The sequence below is a fragment of the Podarcis muralis genome, chromosome 10, assembly GCF_964188315.1.
Source record: "Podarcis muralis chromosome 10, rPodMur119.hap1.1, whole genome shotgun sequence".
Taxonomy (NCBI): Eukaryota; Metazoa; Chordata; class Lepidosauria; order Squamata; family Lacertidae; genus Podarcis; species Podarcis muralis.
Genome location: NC_135664.1, coordinates 21,517,715 through 21,536,278, shown reverse-complemented (window position 1 = coordinate 21,536,278; position 18,564 = coordinate 21,517,715).

Sequence of the window (18,564 nt, the reverse complement as noted above, 5' to 3'; positions counted from 1 at the left end):
TGGGAAAGGGAAGACCTGGGAAATGACGGTCATGGAAAAGATCTTTGAATGTCTGCACTTTGACTTTTAAACCCTTTGGTCCTCCGGCCTTGCCTCTGATCACTTGAGTTCTTTCTATTGACTTGGTGCCTTTTTAAGGCCAAGATTTCCCCTGAGCTGAACCATAATGATGAGCCTGCTAGGAGTATATTGTTTATCATGAGCCTTCGATCTCATTCCTGCAGTGTTTGGATGCTTTGTATAACTCTGTGGCATGCTTCACTTTCAACCGTCTCCTCAGCTTGCATCACAGTGCTATGTATAGCGTACTTGGGTTCTATCTTTACAGGATCAAAGGGGAGATTGCTGTGCTTTACAGACCAAGATAGATTTTAAGGAGTTGCTGAAGTAATTCCTGGTTAAATGGCTCTGATGAATTTCTTTGAACTTATCTCGGCACCGCCCTGCTGAACGTGTCCTAGATGTACGGAAGGCTATGTCGAATCGGGAAAGTATGACTGATCCCTCTGGTGTTCTGTCACCTGGAAGCAACTTAGTTTGGACTACGTAGCTCAAAAAAGGAGAGCTAAACTGAGTCAATCGCTGTGATTCGTCGGTTTGAACTTCAGAACCAAATTGGAGGAATACTTCCCATTGCATCAAAGGAGTTGTGATGAATGCCATGTAAGGAATTCAGAACCAGTGACATGTGGACCACAGGAACTAGGGTGGTCTCCTAAATGTTCCCGGCAAATTGGAGTATTAAAGTATTAAAGCCTGGTGCCTCCTTCTCAAAGCCCAGGAAGCTTCTGCCTGACTTAGGGAGGGAGGCACGATGCTCTGACAGGTCAAAGAGCCCTACACCAACTTCCCAAAGGCCCAACAAGCTTCTGCCAAGGCACACAATATCAGCCCCTCAATCGCCATTGCGAGATGGCATCTCTTGGCCCTAACCACAGTAACTGTTCCCCTACAAAAAATTTCACCGCACACCGCTAACCATCAGTTAGAGGACTTCCTCCAGTCCTGGGACCTAATCTAGCACCAGTATGGAAGCAGCCATGAATTCCAAACTAATCTTGCCTAGCTCAACTAAAAGCTATGATCGGTGAGTTGTGGGGAAGATCAAAGGGGCAGAAAGGGTAGGGAAGCCATGAAAAACTGTTGCATTGGGTGCCTAGTTGGGTTGCACTGCTGTGCCCAGAGTATTCTGTACAAAGAGGTAATTTTTGAATGGCAAGGAGAGGGTGCTGTTTATCTACTATGATGGAAAATTTGCACTGCAGGAACCAGGAGCAGTGTGTCCTGTTTTGCCGCTTGAGCCAAACAAGTAGTGTTGCGCCGCTCTGCAGCGCCACTGCCAGACCGCTCACCTCCACCGGCATGATTCTTCCTAGCTCAGCTGGTAGAGCAAAAGACTTTTAATCTCAGGGTCGTGGGTTTGAAACCCAAGTTGGGCAAAAGATTACTGCCTTGCTGGGGGTTGAGCTACATGACCCTTGTGGTTGTCCCTTCCTGTTTTTCATCTTAAAAAGCAGAGACATCACCTTGCGACAAAGGTCCGTATAGTTAAAGCTATGGTTTTCCCAGTAGTGATGTATGGAAGTGAGAGCTGGACCATAAAGAAGAGTGCTCACTGGAAGGACAGATCGTGAAGCTGAGGCTCCAGTAGTTTGGCCACCTCATGAGAAGAGAAGACTCCCTGGAAAAGACTCTGATGTTGGGAATGATTGAGGGCACAAGGAGAAGGGGACGATAGAGGACGAGATGGTTGGACAGTGTTCTCAAAGCTACTAACATGAGTTTGACCAAACTGCAGGAGGCAGTGGAAGACAGAGGTGCCTGGCGTGCTCTGGTCCATGGGGTCACGAAGAGTCGGACATAACTAAACAACAACTGTTTTATGACACTGCACTGCTGGCACCAGCAGAGAAGCAGCTCTGGCATCTGTACCAATTCCCGGTGAGATCTCACTGGAAATTTCGCAAAATCTTCAGCGCACCTTGACATTTCAGTGAGATCTCGCTGGAAATCAGCACCGGGGCCGACGCAGCTTTTCCACTAGTGATGGAATGGCAGGGCATGTCAGGTGACGATGGGGTGCTGCCTCTGGGCTTCTGCCATCTGAGGTGCTTCATGGATAGGCTTCCTTGTGAGGAACTGAAGCAAACATACTTTTCTTAGGCATGATGGTTTTACATGGCGTTATTGCTGTGAATGTACATTCAAACATGTGAATAACTAGTTGGATCCTGAAATGTAGTGTTCTTAAAAGGTTGCACCATTATCCTCCAACTACCTCAGCATCTGAATGAGCTCTGTATGTGTACATCTGTCCTGCAGTGTTCAAATTGCAGGTTACTTTGCTCCCCAAACCAGAGTCCTTTCTGTTGGGGATAATTCAGACTTAAATTCCCAGGTGTCGAAAAAGGTTATTAATGTATGCTACTACTGCAGCTCGTGTTTTGTTAGCTCAAAAATGGAAAACGAGCGAGGTCCCGACCAAAGAAGAGTGGCAACTTAAGTTGACAGAATATGGACAACTTGCAGACTTAACATATAGAATAAGAGAACAGGAAGAACATATGTTTAGAGGAGATTGGAAAATGTTTATTGAATATATGGGAAATAACTGTGTACAGCTGAAAACGCTGGAAGCATTAAGATAAATTCAACAGTGTAAATAAGTTATGATGGATGTAATAATGGAATACTGAATGGTATAGTTTCTGTAAAATATGAAGGGATTTGTGATATGTAAAATGAACCATGGAAAGAGAAGAAGTCATTGATCTCTTAAGGATATAAAAATGAGTACTTTAAATTGTAAAACAGAAATATATATATATATATATATATATATATATATATATATATATATGCAGGTTACCTAAAGCATTTCTCTTTCCTTCATATACTTACCCAGGCTTTGAGATCAACCTTGGGGTCCCTTCACTGTCAAATGACACATATATACTCTACTGCCAAATGGGATGCATAAATCTTGTGGGGGGAAACTGTTCAAATGTTCTCACATTTCTTTTCTTTATGCTCACGTCATTATATTGGCAGCTCAGATAAGGATAGTGCGAATCCTTAATTCTGTGCAAAGCAATGACTTGTCTTTCCATTGTGGAAGCAGTATGCCTTTGGCTGACCCTAGTGTATGCATGACTCAGTGGTAAATTCCAAATAGTAATCAGCAAAATGTGTATATCTTTGAAATACAGCAAGGTTTCCAGGACTAAGATAACTACCAAGATTTTACTCCAATATAACAGCAGCAGCAACAACAACAATTTATTTGGACCCCACCCATCTGACTGGGTTGCCCCAGCCACTCTGGGCAGCTTCCAACATATATAAAAGCATAATAAAACATCAAACATTAAAAACTTCCCAATACAGGGCTGCCTTCAGATGTCTTCTGAAAGTTGCATAGTTCTTTATCTCCTCAACATCTGATAGGAGGGCGTTCCACAGGGTGGGCGCCACTGCTGAGAAGGCCCTCTGCCTGGATATCTGTATTTTCACTTCTTGCTGTGAGGGAACCACCAGAAGGCCCTCAGAGCTGGATCTCAAAAGAGGTGTGCAGTGGGCAATTCCACAACTCCACGTGGCCCTGATTTCTGCCCCCACATCTCTAACATGTCAAGGACAAAAATAATTTGTGGTGGAGCCTCTGTGGTGTCCGATATGTCAACATTCATTTTCGTTGCATAAGACATACGATCGGATCAAAGGAGGATCTTTCAGTAGACAAGAATGCTCTGGGCCAGGGCTTCGGTTGAACGAGGCATTCCAACGATCCATTTCACTCTTCAGAAAGGTATGACATATTCGCCTTAAAGCTGTCTAAGAACCAGCTGTATAAAGAGGACACTGGCTTTGTCAGGCCAGGGAACCCAAGCAGATCTTCCAAGGAGTTTTGGTGGAGCTGTAGCCTTATTAGACTTTACCGATTGGTGGGCTCTGCGTTGCTCCCGGACAGGAGGAAGGAAGTCAAGTGACACCGAGGGTTGGTTCAGAGAAAGAGTTCTTTATTTCTGCTCTCCGGAACAGCAGAAAGGCACCTGCGTGGTCAGTCCACAGCAAGTCCAAAGAAATGAGAAGTTTCATGCAGTATATATCCTCCAGGCACCCTCTCCCCCTTCCCCAGGAATCCAGCCACGTCCGCTTGTACACGCAGGTTGACATCACAGATGTTCCTGCTCCGGTACTCTTAACCATAAAAGGGTATTCCTTCCTATACTTCTGACCATAAAAGGATATTCCTTCCTGTACTTCTGACCATAAAAGGATCTTCCTGTTCCTACTCCTGTTCCTATCTTGGAGCAAGAGGTCACCATCTCCAGGAACACACTCTGGCACTGTTCCCAGACTAGGTCTGTGCGTCTTTGTGGTCAGAATATAACATAAGGCACAGATGTGTCTTCCCTGTTCTACTGGTACAGTCAAGGCCATCCTTGCCGTCACAAACTGATAAAGGAGAGGGCTCTGAGCACTTGTCTATACAGCCAGGTTTTTGTTTATACATTGACTCAGAGCTCAAGTTAATGGATTTTAGCTAAGGAAAATAGGGGTTTTGGTGCCTATTTCAAACTGCCTGCACAGTCAGTTTTGGGTTTGGGAAACCCATTCCTTCAGAGCAGATGCTGCCCTGTTAGCAGGTCTCCAAAATGGATGTGAGGCGCTTAAGTTGAGAAAGTGACAATTAGCTCTCTTTGCTAAGCCAAATTCCAGTTGTAATTCTTCTTTATTCAAAAGTTGGTCCAGAGTCATCAGCTGGCATATGCATGTAGATCAGCTCCAGCTCAAGTTATGAGTGTCTTCCAGCCAAGCCAAGTGGCATAAATGGTCAAAGGCACAACTATTTGTAAGATGCAAAGCTGACCTGAATCACATATTAGCCTCCACATGTCTATTCTTTCTTATGTCTATGGCGGATTTCTTGATTCCATTTATAATCACCTCTAATCACCAAGCATTGGAGAAGGTAACAGTCTTGTTTAATTTAAACACACACACACACACACACACACACACACACTTTAAATTTATTTTAAAACACAGCAAATTTAACATGTACAAATAAAATTCTCCATTCCGATCCCCTGCCATTCAAAAATGCTTTCCACGTCTTTTCTGCAATGCTTTTAGGAACAAGATTTAAAGATGAATCAATACAATCAGCTATCTTTCTTTGGGGAAATATTTAAATACTCTTATTTAAAGGATATCACAGCACGCCCAATACTTCACAGTTATTGGAAAAAGGAAATTGATCCACCTTAAAGCTCGCCAAAAACATTGCAACACAAATACATCACATGGTTTGAGGTAGAGCAAAAAAACCAGCTATGTTATTTGCTGCTTGAACTTACGTATATTTACTCAAAAATCCACAGAGTTCAATGGGACGTATTCCCAAGTAAATACGCATAAGACACAGGCAAATATATATTCGGAGGTAGCTTCCAGATGTTTTGGACTCCACTTCCCATCATGGTCATTGGTCAGGATTGATGGGAGTTGTAATCCACAATATCTGGACTGAGCTATCCCAGCAGTACAAGTAAATTGAAACCAAAAGATAAAAAAATGTTGTGGAATACAGATAATTATACGCAGCAAAAGGAGCAGCTGGTACGTTCATGTCTGTTATCTGATATGAAAACTCCATTGTGTGTTGCTATTTTCTTTCTGTTTACTGGAGCAGCAAATGATAGTAATTTTCTGATTATCAGGCGTGTATAGCCAAGCTGTATTGATATTGCTTTTGGGAGTGGGGAGTCGGAATCCCTTATTTTTTAAAAAAGAAAAAAACCCTAAGAAATTCATAGGGATTAGTTTCCAGAAAAATTTCAAGCTTGTATTTATACAGATTTTTTAAATCCCTATTAAACTGAAGGTTTTATAGCTTTGATATTTCACACTTTGATAAGATTATACAAAAGGCAGGAGCAATTTTAAAATGAAGTTGGAGTGTTGTTCTCTTTAATTCCCAAATGCAATGGGAATTAAACAGTTTTCTATTCTGCTTTCTGTGCATAAGAACTTACCCTCTGGAAATGTATTTTTAAACTCCAGCTTGAAACAGCCAGACCCTGATTTGTAATGTGTCGTGAATTTTTTTACACATTTAAAAGTGAGGCTCCCTTTCTAAAGCCACATTCATTATAGCTGCAAAAGCATTACTTACGACTTCCACTGAAAAAAGAAAATCACAAAAAAAAAACCAAAAACCAAACTGCCATGCTGGAAACGCTGGTGTTGTTAACCAAGTGCAAATGTCAGTAATTTTAAATCCCCTTGGCCTAATTATATATAACGGAGATCGCCAACTGGAAGCTTAAGGCCGTATAATTTCAGAGAATTTGAATCTGATCCCTCGTCTCCTCACCAAATTTAATCAGGCTGTGGTGAAAGAAAAACAATAATCTCATTCGGCCTCACTTTAGAAGAAATTGCTTCTAAAGTTGTGAAAGCCAAAAGATACTCCACACTTTAATATGATATCTCTTAGGGAAGGGGAGTAAAAGTGGAGACTCCATTTTGGGCCGCCATATTTTTTTATGCTGCCTTCTCTTGCCAAGTCTTAGGAGGCATTATTATTATTATTATTATTATTATTATTATTATTATTATTATTAGAATGGGAGACAAAGGATGAGCAAGTAAAATCCCCAATGATACATTGGGCAATAGACATTGGTCACAATATAGACATGGAAGCATGGGAATGATTGTGGAATTTACATCATGTTATGCAGAGTCGTTCATGACTGGACTAAACTGTCAGGGGTCCTTTACCTTTTTATGTTTATAAGGGACGTGGCTGGCGCTGTGGTGTAAACCACTGAGCCTTGGGCTTGCAGATCAGAAGGTCGGCGGTTTGAATCCCCGCGACGGGGTGAGCTTCCGTTGCTCAGTCCCAGCTCCTGCCAACCTAGCAGTTCGAAAGCACGCCAAAGTGCAAGTAGATAAATAGGTACCACTCCAGCGGGAAGGTAAATGGCATTTCCATGTACTGCTCTGGTTCGCCAGAAGCAGCTTAGTCATGCTGGCCACATGACCCGGAAGCTGTACGCCGGCTCCCTCAGCCAATAAAGTGAGAGAGTGCTGCAACCCCAGAGTCGGTCACGACTTGGCCTAATGGTCAGGGGTCCCTTTACCTTTATGTTATACACACTAAATTAAAATGTGCGCTTCCAAGCAGATTTTTGTCAGAGGTTTTGCTGCTGCAAATGCTGTCACAGAGAGGAATAGTTAGTCTATGGTATTGGTTGATGGCAGAAAGTGAGGAGGAATTAAAGAACCTTTTAATGAGGGTGAAAGAGGAGAGCGCAAAATATGGTCTGAAGCTCAACATCAAAAAAACGAAGATCATGGCCACTGGTCCCATCACCTCCTGGCAAATAGAAGGGGAAGAAATGGAGGCAGTGAGAGATTTTACTTTCTTGGGCTCCATGATCACTGCAGATGGTGACAGCAGCCACGAAATTAAAAGACGCCTGCTTCTTGGGAGAAGGGCAATGACAGGCCTAGACAGCATCTTGAGAAGTAGAGACGTCACCTTGCCAACAAAGGTCCGTATAGTTAAAGCCATGGTTTTCCCAGTAGTGATGTATGGAAGTGAGAGCTGGACCATAAAGAAGGCTGATCGCCGAAGAATTGATGCTTTTGAATTATGGTGCTGGAGAAGACTCTTGAGAGTCCCATGGACTGCAAGAAGATCAAACGCATCCATTCTTAAGGAAATCAGCCCTGAGTGCTCACTGGAAGGACAGATCGTGAAGCTGAGGCTCCAGTACTTTGGCCACCTCATGAGAAGAGAAGACTCCCTGGAGAAGACCCTGATGCTGGGAAAGATGGAGGGCACAAGGAGAAGGGGGCGACAGAGGACAAGATGGTTGGATAGTGTTTTCGAGGTTACCAGCATGAGTTTGACCAAACTGCAGGAGGTAGTGGAGGACAGAGGTGCCTGGCGTGCTCTGGTCCATGGGGTCACGAAGAGTCGGACACGACTAAATGACTAAACAACATTGGTTCTCCTGTGCAGTTTCTGAGCCACATGTTTGGGGAATCACAGCTTATTTGTCCGATGCTCCCTTTAAAATGGTTCATAGACTCTTCTTCACAACGTAAAACAGAGTGCAGCCTGCTCAGGGCCAGTGAAATCAATGCTCAGGTCTTTTTTGTGGCTCTCAAATGTAGACCGAAAATGATAAATTAGCTGCATTCAGCACGTATCATCGGAAGCAGTTCCCAAGAAGAAAGAAAGACCCATTGTGGAGAAATCTCTGTCTATGTAGGTCTTGTATTTTGTCCACACAAAGCCATTTTAGCGCTATCATGATAATCTAATTTTCTTCTTCCCCAGATAGCACCAAACAGTATCCCACTGTTCCCTGCTGGAAACTAAATATTATGTTTTCAAGGGGAAGGCATTCTTCAGTCAAGTTCAACTAAGAATCTCACAAGGGAGCTGTCTCTATTGTCCAATCCATTTATGAGCCAGGATCAGTAAATAAAGAAAGCAAACTACATCTGTCCTGTAACTTTGGAGGTCACCAAGCAATTTGAGCAGCCATAAGTCACCAGTCTAATGGAATTTCGTGTCTCCTTAATTCAGAGCTTTGGGTCACATTAGCTAGCATCATTCACCCGAATGTTCGATATGAGGACATTCCCACAAAAAGGATTGCAATGCATGTTTTTCATTCTACTTGGCATACATTTGCAATATATCTTGTTCAAGTTGGGAGATATAAACCCTTTGCTTCATTGAGAAATCTATTCTTGCTGGATATGATAACATGCGAGAGGAATGATTGGGGAAATATGGCAGGAGTGCTTTAGATGCTGCGCAGCATCTGAAACTGATATAAGTCTTTGCCCAGGGGACTTTCGGTCGATCGTAAAGGGACACAATAAAAAAATAAGATGTGGAAAAGAGCAATGTACGGTACCCTTTTCTCAATGTAGCTCTATACTTCACCCTCTTTCTGTCATTGGGAATACTTTCTGTTCCCGCGTGGTGTGGCCAGGTTAGTTTGTCCCAGTTTTGCAATTTCTTACAGGTTTAGCCAAATATTTGAGAATTCAAGGGTTGCTTTAGAACAGTCAAGGTTGCTCAACCTTCACTTTTCTACCTAATCCATTGGGGACCTGCATGGGTCTCTGTGACACTGAGGGCAGAACTTCGCTAATCAAGATGGTGTACCGTATTTTTCACTCTATAAGACGCACATTTCCCCCTCCAAAAATTAAGGGGAAATGTGTGTGCGTCTTATGGAGCAAATGCAGGCTCCTTGGCTTCAGCGATAGCAACGCGAAGCCTCCGAAGCGCAGTGGGAGAGCTCCTGCCGCGCTCTGGAGGCTTCGCATTGCTTTCGCTGAAGCCTGGAGAGCGAGAGGGGTTGGTGCACACCGACCCCTCTTGCTCTCCAGGCTTCAAGGATAGCTGCCTGAAGCCTCCAGAGCGCAGCGGGAGTTCCCGCTGCGCGCCAGAGGCTTCGGGTTCCTTTCGCTGAAGGGTAGGTGCCCCCTCAGCAAAGGCGCAGCGCCCCTTCAGCTAAGTGGGAGGAGAAATGGAAGGGGCTCCATTTCTCCTGCCGCTTCGCTGAAGGGGCGCTGCGCAGAGGGGGGATATTTTTTTTTCTTGTTCTCCCCCTCTAAAACAAGGTGCGTCCTATGGTCGGGTGTGTCCTATAGAGCGAAAAATACGGTAATTGCTGCAGGAACCTCGTATGGTTTACGTTCTTTGGTTTGAAGCAAACACTACATAAGAATTTGGTTTTCTTTTTTAAAAAACCAGACTGGATTAGGCCTCTCTAGCCCAGCATCCTGCTCTCACAGTGGCCAAGAGGATGCCAATGGGAAGCTTGCAAGCAGAATGTGTCAGCAACAGCACTTTCACATCCTGCGATTCCTCACAGCTAGCAGACCGAGGCATACGACTTCTGAGAGTGGACGCAGAGCATAACGTTGATGGCTAGTACCGTATTTTTCGCTCCATAAGACACCCTTTTTTCCTCCTAAAAAGTAAGGGGAAATGTCTGTGCGTCTTATGGAGCGAATGTGTGGTCGATCGCTGGCTCCCTTTCCGGCCCCGCCCCCTTGCCCAGGCCTCCATTGTTGAATGTTCTGCAGACGGAGGCTGTTTGTTTCCCCAGTGACATGTGACTGGCTGATTAGATTATCTGTCTGGAAACTGTAGAAACGGCTCTCCTTTCCTAAAGAAGCTGCAGAACTGTGAGTTGAACCCCACAAAAACAGGATTTTTTCCCTTTGCAAAAGAAGCTGCAAAACTGTGAGCTGATCCCCCCCAAAAATGGGGCTTTCCCCCTTTCCTCCTCTAAAAACTAGGTGCGTCTTATGGTCAGGTGCGCCTTATGGAGCGAAAAATATGGTGCGTCATTCTTAAATGGCATTTAAAATGCACCAAAGGAGCAGAAAATACTTTTTATGTATGCGACAACAGCCACACGGATGCTTCTAGCCCAGAGATGGAAAGAAGAAAGAGTCCCTGCCAGAGAGGAAATGGCAAACTTAGCTGATGAACTACGCCAAAATGGCAAAACTGAGCAGAAAGCTCAGGAACCAAGAAGACAAAAACTTCAGGAAAGAATGGGGGAAATTCATGATTTATTTAGGAGACCACTGTAAGCAGATGAGAACATTAGCAGGATTTGAATCGCACTTGTAATGTAACAAATACGGTGGATAATATGGATAGATATAAAACATAGATTATGATATAATAGGCAGTTGAAAACATTGACATAAGGACACACTGAGGGGATGGGGGGAAGTTGCGAGATTCAGAGAAATCTCTGTACATACAGTGGTACCTCGGGTTAAGTACTTAATTCATTCCGGAGGTCCGTTCTTAACCTGAAACTGTTCTTAACCTGAAGCACCACTTTAGCTAATGGGGCCTCCCGCTGCCACCGCACCATCGCTGTGCAATTTCTGTTCTCATCCTGAAGCAAAGTTCTTAACCTGAGGTACTATTTCTGGGTTAGCTGAGTTTGTAACCTGAAGCGTATGTAACCTGAAGCGTATGTAACCCGAGGTACCACTGTATATAGTTTTCACTCAGGTCCACGTAAGTTAATTTAGGTGGAAAACCCTAGGGTGTTGTTGTTACAATGTTGACAGCCGGCTGCCTATAAAAGCAGGCCGGCTGAGCTGTTCAGTTCAGTTCAGTTCCAGCTTACTTATAAAGAACTACTTGGAGAAATCTCTGTGTCGTCTGCTATGTCCACCCACTATATAATAGACTGTGAAACCACTCTGAGAATTGCAACTCTGTGTGGGGAATAGGGGGTCTCCTAACAGCTCTCAACACCCTTAACAAACTACAGCTGCCAGGATTTTCTGGGGGAAGCCATGACTGTTTAAAGTGGTCTGATACAGTTTTAGAGATATAGTTTTAGAGGAATAGCATGGGTGGCACGGTGGTCTAAACCACTGAGCCTCTTGGACTTGTTGATCAGGTCAACGGTTCAAATCCCCGCGACAGGGTGAGCTCCCGTTGCTCTGTCCCAGCTCCTGCCAACCTAGCAGTTCAAAAGCACGCCAGTGCAAGTAGATAAACAGGTACTGTGGCGGGAAGCTAAATGACATTTCCGTGCGCTCTGACTTCCGTCACTGTGTCCTGTTGCGCCAGAAGCGGTTTGGTCATGCTGGCCACATGACCTGGAAAGCTGTCTGTGGACAAACACCGGCTCCCACGGCCTGAAAAGTGAGTTGAACGCCGCAACCCCATAGTTGCCTTTGACTGGACTTAACCATCAAGGGATCCTTTACCATTGGCTGTGCTTGGTGGTAGTTCAACAAGTATTTCAACTTTTGGTTCCCCTCTTATAAATATACTTGTGACTCCCTTCCATTTGGCAGCCATTAACACCATCCCTTAAAATTAGCTGAAGTGGCTACAGGTTTGCACTAGCTTTCATGTTCATGATAACTCCCAAAGTCTTAAATTTAGCATGATGCAGAAAGAGGACGGGTGGTGAAAAGGAAGAGCAACCAGCCACAAAAGCTGCACCATAAAATGGTAAGATTCATGGGAAACATAGCTGTTTATGCGGTTTTACAATGGATTATAATCTATTCTTGCACAAACTATCTTTTGTTGCCATTTAAGTGACTAAGTGCAGGCATTCTTTGCATAACAGTCCCATTAATAATAACTGTAAATCTGCAGCTTTTTAGACTAATTCATCATCGTGATCCTGCGGCAGGCTGGTTTGTGTTAATCCTGTTTACTGTGGAAGTCTTGCCATTTAAAAGTACTCTGGTTCCAGTATATAAATCACTTGGATCTAAGAATTAGAGCTCCATATTTATTTTTAGATAAAGTGCATATATAAGATTAACAGCACGCTAATGTTTTAGCGGCAACAGAATTGGAAAGTTCAATCACGATTCCCCACTTGCAGTTGTTTTTTCCAGTTGGGCTACAGAACCAGTCTGCCATATGAAGGTGGCTGGGGTCAGTTGCCCCAGCTAAGAACAGCAATCCTCTGTGGCGTTATCTGAAGAAGGAAATATGCGGCACGAAAATGTCCCTTCTCTAAAGGTGCAGTTTAAGAGTGAACGGCCTGGAAGGCGGCTGTTAGGTTCTTGGCCAGAAAGAAAATATGCCATAGTTAGATTTGCTCAGCAAATGCATGAGTTGCTTGTTTCTCCATATTGCAGCCCATGGTATGAATCTGCAAAACATAAGGGTAAAGGTAAAGGGACCCCTGACCATTAGGTCCAGTCGTGACCAACTCAGGGGTTGCGGCGCTCATCTCGCTTTATTGGCCGAGGGAGCCGATGTACAGCTTCCGGGTCATGTGGCCAGCATTACTAAGCTGCTTCTGGCAAACCAGGGCAGTGCACGGAAACGCCTTTTACCTTCCTGCCGGAGTGGTACCTATTTATCTACTTGTACTTTGACGTGCTTTCAAACTGCTAGGTTGGCAGGAGCAGGGAATTCCCAATTCAGGAATTCTGCTGTTATAGCATCCTTGTTAGGTGGTGACTGATTATCAAGTCCAGAATTTGCCATGGACAAATTTAACGATATTTGGAATTCAATTTTATAAATACAGTGGTACCTTGGGTTACAGACGCTTCAGGTTACATAAGCTTCAGGTTACAGACTCCGCTAACCCAGAAATAGTGCTTCAGGTTAAGAACTTTGCTTCAGGACGAGAACAGAAATCGCATGGCGGCGGTGTGGCGGCAGCAGCGGGAGGCCTCATTAGCTAAAGTGGTGCTTCAGGTTAAGAACAGTTTCAGGTTAAGAACGGACCTCCGGAACGAATTAAGTTCTTCACCCGAGGTACCACTGTACTGTAGTAGGTTAAGATCTAGGTAACTACAATAACATATTTTGTAATGTATACAATTTGTTGTTTTGTTTTCTACATGGGTGCAATTCCCTCCCCTTTTTGCATCTTTTCTTACTCTGTGCCCTTGTTATCTTTCAATAAAGAATAATAACAACCCCCAAAAGTCCAGACTCCTTTTTGTAGAGTGCTGTATTAACATGACAGCTCATTAGTCCCCCAACCCCTATTTGATTATACAGTTTGACCCACATAGAACTTAAGATCAGCTTTTACAACAAGGTACCACCATAACATGCTTACAAGTCATTCCTTCTGGACGCAGTGGGTCTTACTTCTGAGAAAACATGCATAGGTGTGCACTTTAAAGAACTGTCAATGTCAATCAGCAATGAGTTACATCATAATGTAACAGCTATTATATTGGAAGTTATTTTATTGCATTCTAAAGCAGGCTTTCACCGTCAAACAATAATAGAAATTCAGCGTCCTTGCCACCTGCTGTGAGTTGCCAAACTAATCAGCACCCACGATGCACCTCTCTGGCACAGGCAAAAAAAATTTTTAGAAATCACTGAGCAGAAAAAGGAAGGCGGGAGACTATAGTCCTGTAAATATCCCGAGGGCTGAAGTCTTTTGAATAATTCGTCTAGCACATGCCTGCTGAAATGGATTGCTCTAACCATTTCTGCTATCAGTTTCCTAATCAGGAATCTGTTATTCATAGAGATGAATTTCCAATCAACATTACTCCAGATAAAGAATCTCCGGTGCTACAGTGAAATTCTCACTTTATATTCTGCTTCAGTGCCAAGCCGGGGCTGAAACAGAGTCAGCTATTAAATAAGTAAAGTTCCCAACAGGCAAGTAAATAAAAGCACCGTTTATTTCAACCATTTGTTAAGGAAGGAAGGATTCTAGAATATAGACCTGGGGCACAATCCACCCAGAAAGTTCAGTGCACAAGCAAAACACTGAAATGAACTGGAGCTGGCAAGAGCACCATAGGCCTCTTCTATTTTATTCTGACACATCTCCCATTCATTTCAATGGCGCCGGCCCGGGAGAAGTTCCTGCAGTGGATTGTGCCCATTGGGATTCTTAACAGTAAATTAAGAAACCATAGCATGTCGTCATTCTGTGCTGCAGTTGCCAAACGCTTTGGGATGCCTAGGTGCAAGTTCCCTGACAGTGCTGGCCAATACATAATTTCTTTCAGAAGATAATTTTAAATCCTTTGTGGCCAAGTTAAAAAAGTATCGGAGAGCCACGATTGTTGTGATTCATAAGGTCATAGAATATACTGTTCCAAAATCAAATGTAAGTGTATTTGCAAATCTTGCTACAACTGCAAAGTTGGACATTTAAAGGGGAAAAAAATAGATGGAGACTTTCCAAACCAAAATCAAAAGTAGGAGTAATTACAAAACTTGCTATAACCGCATTTGGGCACACAATGTCCAAGCGGGCATTCCCAAAGTTTAAACGGGCAGCCCACTTTTGGGGAGAAATTCAGGACCATTCAGGAGGGTGAAGTAGGTTGCCCAAGGTGGTAGATTTGTGGGAATAATTAAACGCCACCAAATGATCAATTAGTTGATTGTTGTATTTTTATCACAATGAGAACGACTCCGATTCGATTTTCTACCAGAGGCACCAAAATTTCTGGAAAATACTACTTCATTGTCAGTCTTCACAAATTCTAGCAAAGTTTCTTTTAATTTAACCACTTTCGCTGCCTCTCAAATCCACAAGGGCCAGCCATTAACCCTTAGAGAGATTTCCACAACTTTGCTACATCCATTTCAAAAGCGGTTTAAAGATTGCAGGCTAATTCTTTTAACTCCTGTTTTCAAAGCGGTCCTTTGAGATCTGCGGGATTAATGCACGACAGCAAAATAATCTTTGGATTATTCTTTATTTTTCAAAGATGATTTTCTGCACTGCACATTTATGCTTCTTCCTCCAGTTAGCAAATACTCTCCAGCTGTAATGTCCAGTCTTGGTCCTAGCTGTGCTTGTTGCAGACAGTGTGTCTGCTCTCTCTGCTGGCTGCAGGTGATAATGCAAGTGGAATGCTCCCCTTCTACCTGGTGGGGCTCTGCATTCATTATATTAAAAAAAAGCCCCTAAGGAAAAGGCAATTTTTTAAAATGGTCATTAAAAAATAATAATCCAAAGAATATGACATCTTGTGGTTTTCAGCTTCTTAAACGGGACATTTCTCATGTAATCTAAAAAGCCAGATAGATTGCTAAGTGAGTACTGATCAGGGCATATGGTTTTAGTACCCCTCCCTATCGCTAGAAAAAAGTAATAAATTAGAAATTTGTCAAAATTTGTGGATTGCAGAATTCTGTTGGTGCAGAATTCATTTACCCTGACACAGGATCATACATCTCCAAGTGCAATCTTCATTATTTTTAATTTAAAAATTCAGGGGTTTTTTTAAATTTCAAGTGAGCCAAGGCCAAGATCATAGAATCATAGGATTGTAGAGTTGGAAGGGACCCTGAGGATCATCTAGTCCAACCCCGCTGCGATGCAGGTGTCCCATTCAAGGATCGTGTCTGCAACCTTGGTGTGATCAGCACCACTCTCTGACCAATCAAACTAAAATATACTCGGAGTTGAGAGTGGATTTCATGCTCTTTATTCAGCTCATAGTGGTGAGGAGGAATGAAAGTCCCCCCAAAGTATCTGCTTTATATACATTATTTACACAATGGGCTGCACGTGATTGGCTAATTCCGGAATTCTCCTGTAGGCCAATCAGGTTGTGGATTCACTTCCATCTGGAGCTGGATTGGATGGCTCCTGCAGACCAATCATACTGCTGTATTGTTCTAGGACCAATCAGACTGCTGCATTTTGGATCCTATTGTTCTAGGACCAATCAGACTGCTGCATTTTGGATCCTATTCAACTCAGTACATAACACAAACTATCCATTCTGTGATGCAGATCTAACTTTTGGCCAGTCCAAGAGCCAGGGATGGGAAACCTCCGACCCACGAGCCAACCCTGGCCCTGCCAGACCTCCCCACTTGGCATGCAAACCATCCCTGCCCACCCTACATGTGAAGTCAAACTGGAGTTTCAAAGAGCAGCACAGGATGGATTGAAAGCTCTTTTGCAAGCCGCCCCCCCCCCCCCGCTTTTTCAGTCGCAGGATTTTAGAGGCTTAAAGAGCCTGCGCGGCTGTTTGAAATGGGGTTTTCAAACAGCCCATGCCGCACATTCAAATCCACACAATCAAAGTGCGGCATCACCTGACAGCACAGTAATGTCAGCTAATAGGCAGGTGGGTGGTCCAACTCACCTGTCAAATTTGGCGTGCGGGGGCGGGGGGGGGGGGTTATCGGGATCTGCCCCACTTGGGCTAGAAAAGGTTCCCTATGCCCTCCCTAAGAGTTTGAGCATGGCCAGTGCAGTGCCATTTTTAAAAAAATAAAAAAGAAGCCTTTTTTTCTCATTTAACAGGACGTCTCTGTGCTGTCAGGCTTTTGGTATTGATTTGTCCTGTCCTCCGAGCTGGGCTTACTAAGGAGGAATCCCTATTGTGCTTGGTGGGACTTTGTTCTGCTTGTCTGCTGTTCATATCAAATCTTCACTTAGCCAAGGGCCATCCTCAAACCATACAACAGTACAGTAAAAACAAAAGGTACAAGCTCAAAAATTATAACAGATATAACAATCTGTGATGCAACATTCATTGTAATATCCAATGCCATTTGCGACAATAATAATAAAAGAACTGATTCGCAACAGGAAAAAAACCCCCTACTTATTTACCATTGAACCCAGCACTGTAACAAGAGTTGTCAACCTCTTAGTATCGGACAGTCTTCATCCATTCATTATTTTGAATTATGTTTGCAAGTCAGTCATATGGGATTTGGCCCATTCCTGTTTAATAGACTATATCAGAAGTAGAAAATGAGCAAGTTATAGTTAAAAAATAGGAGCCTAAAGACAGGTGCTTCCTTGGGAAGGTGGAGTGCCTGGCAGTTAATCGCACTGTGTGGCTGTCATCTTCATCTCTCTCTTGTCCCTCTTCTTCATGGGACCTCCAGGAATAGGACTGTATATAAATAATAATAATAATAATAATAATAATAATAATAATAATAATAATAATAATAGTGGCTACAGACCCTTCTCCTGCTCCCTGGCTTACTTTTCGATGGCGAGCCTTGCTAGGGAGGTGGGTCTGTTGGTTGTTATTGTCAGGAGTTCAGCCTACACTCAAGTAGGACCCTGGCAGAGACACATGCCCAACTGGGATGTTCCCTCTCTCCTGGTTGTTTGTTCGGGAGCTTCAAAAGCTTTCTTTCGCTCGAACATCACAACCACCAATGCCAACAGACATCGGCACACTTAGGGATCTCCAGAGTCTGCACATTTCTCGTGACAGACCTCAGCAACTCAGCATTTTGGCTAATCTACTTTATTTACATATAAACATACACGGAGCACTGCAACATGGCTCCCTCTCTCTCTAGCATCAGACAGCAAAGAGAAAAAGAATCAAAGGACAATAGTCCCACTTCACGGAACACAGTAATACAAACATCCTGTCTCTGTCACTTCCTACTCTGTGGAGTCAAAACATATACCGTCTTGTGATAGACAACAATCCCATGACTGCAATCATGGAGCAGGAATTCTAACAGTTATTGTCACTGCCTGGCACAGAAAGACCCAACCCCTCAGGGGTCCCAACTTGGATAAAACATTGGGGAGCATATAAGCCCTGCCTCACATTATCAATCACATGACACAGCACACCCCCCCCCCCATTTGAATGGCAATGCCCATTAACTTTAGGGAGGCGGCCCCCTCAAATATTTTATTGGGGGGCCAAGGGACCTTGGCCCCTAGGAGTTGGCTCCTATGCCCCCCTCCAACACAGGACCCTAAGCCCCCAACCCATCCCTCACCCAATCCTTTTTGTCTATATACAATTGGTATTGTTGATCTCCTACTGTGTTTGAAAGGCCTATATATTATGAGCCTCTGAAGTCCATCCTTCCTTAATGCATGACGCAACACACGTGTGACGCCGCCCAGCAGATGCATATAGCTGTTGTGAGAATCAGAAGATTATGTGCGATGCCTTTAGACAAAAAAGTTGTTTTGGACAACAGCATCTCGCATTTCGAAACAGTGGCAAAGGCAAATATCGTTACAAGCAAAATATTGGAAGGGAAGTAAAATATTGGAAGGCAAGTAA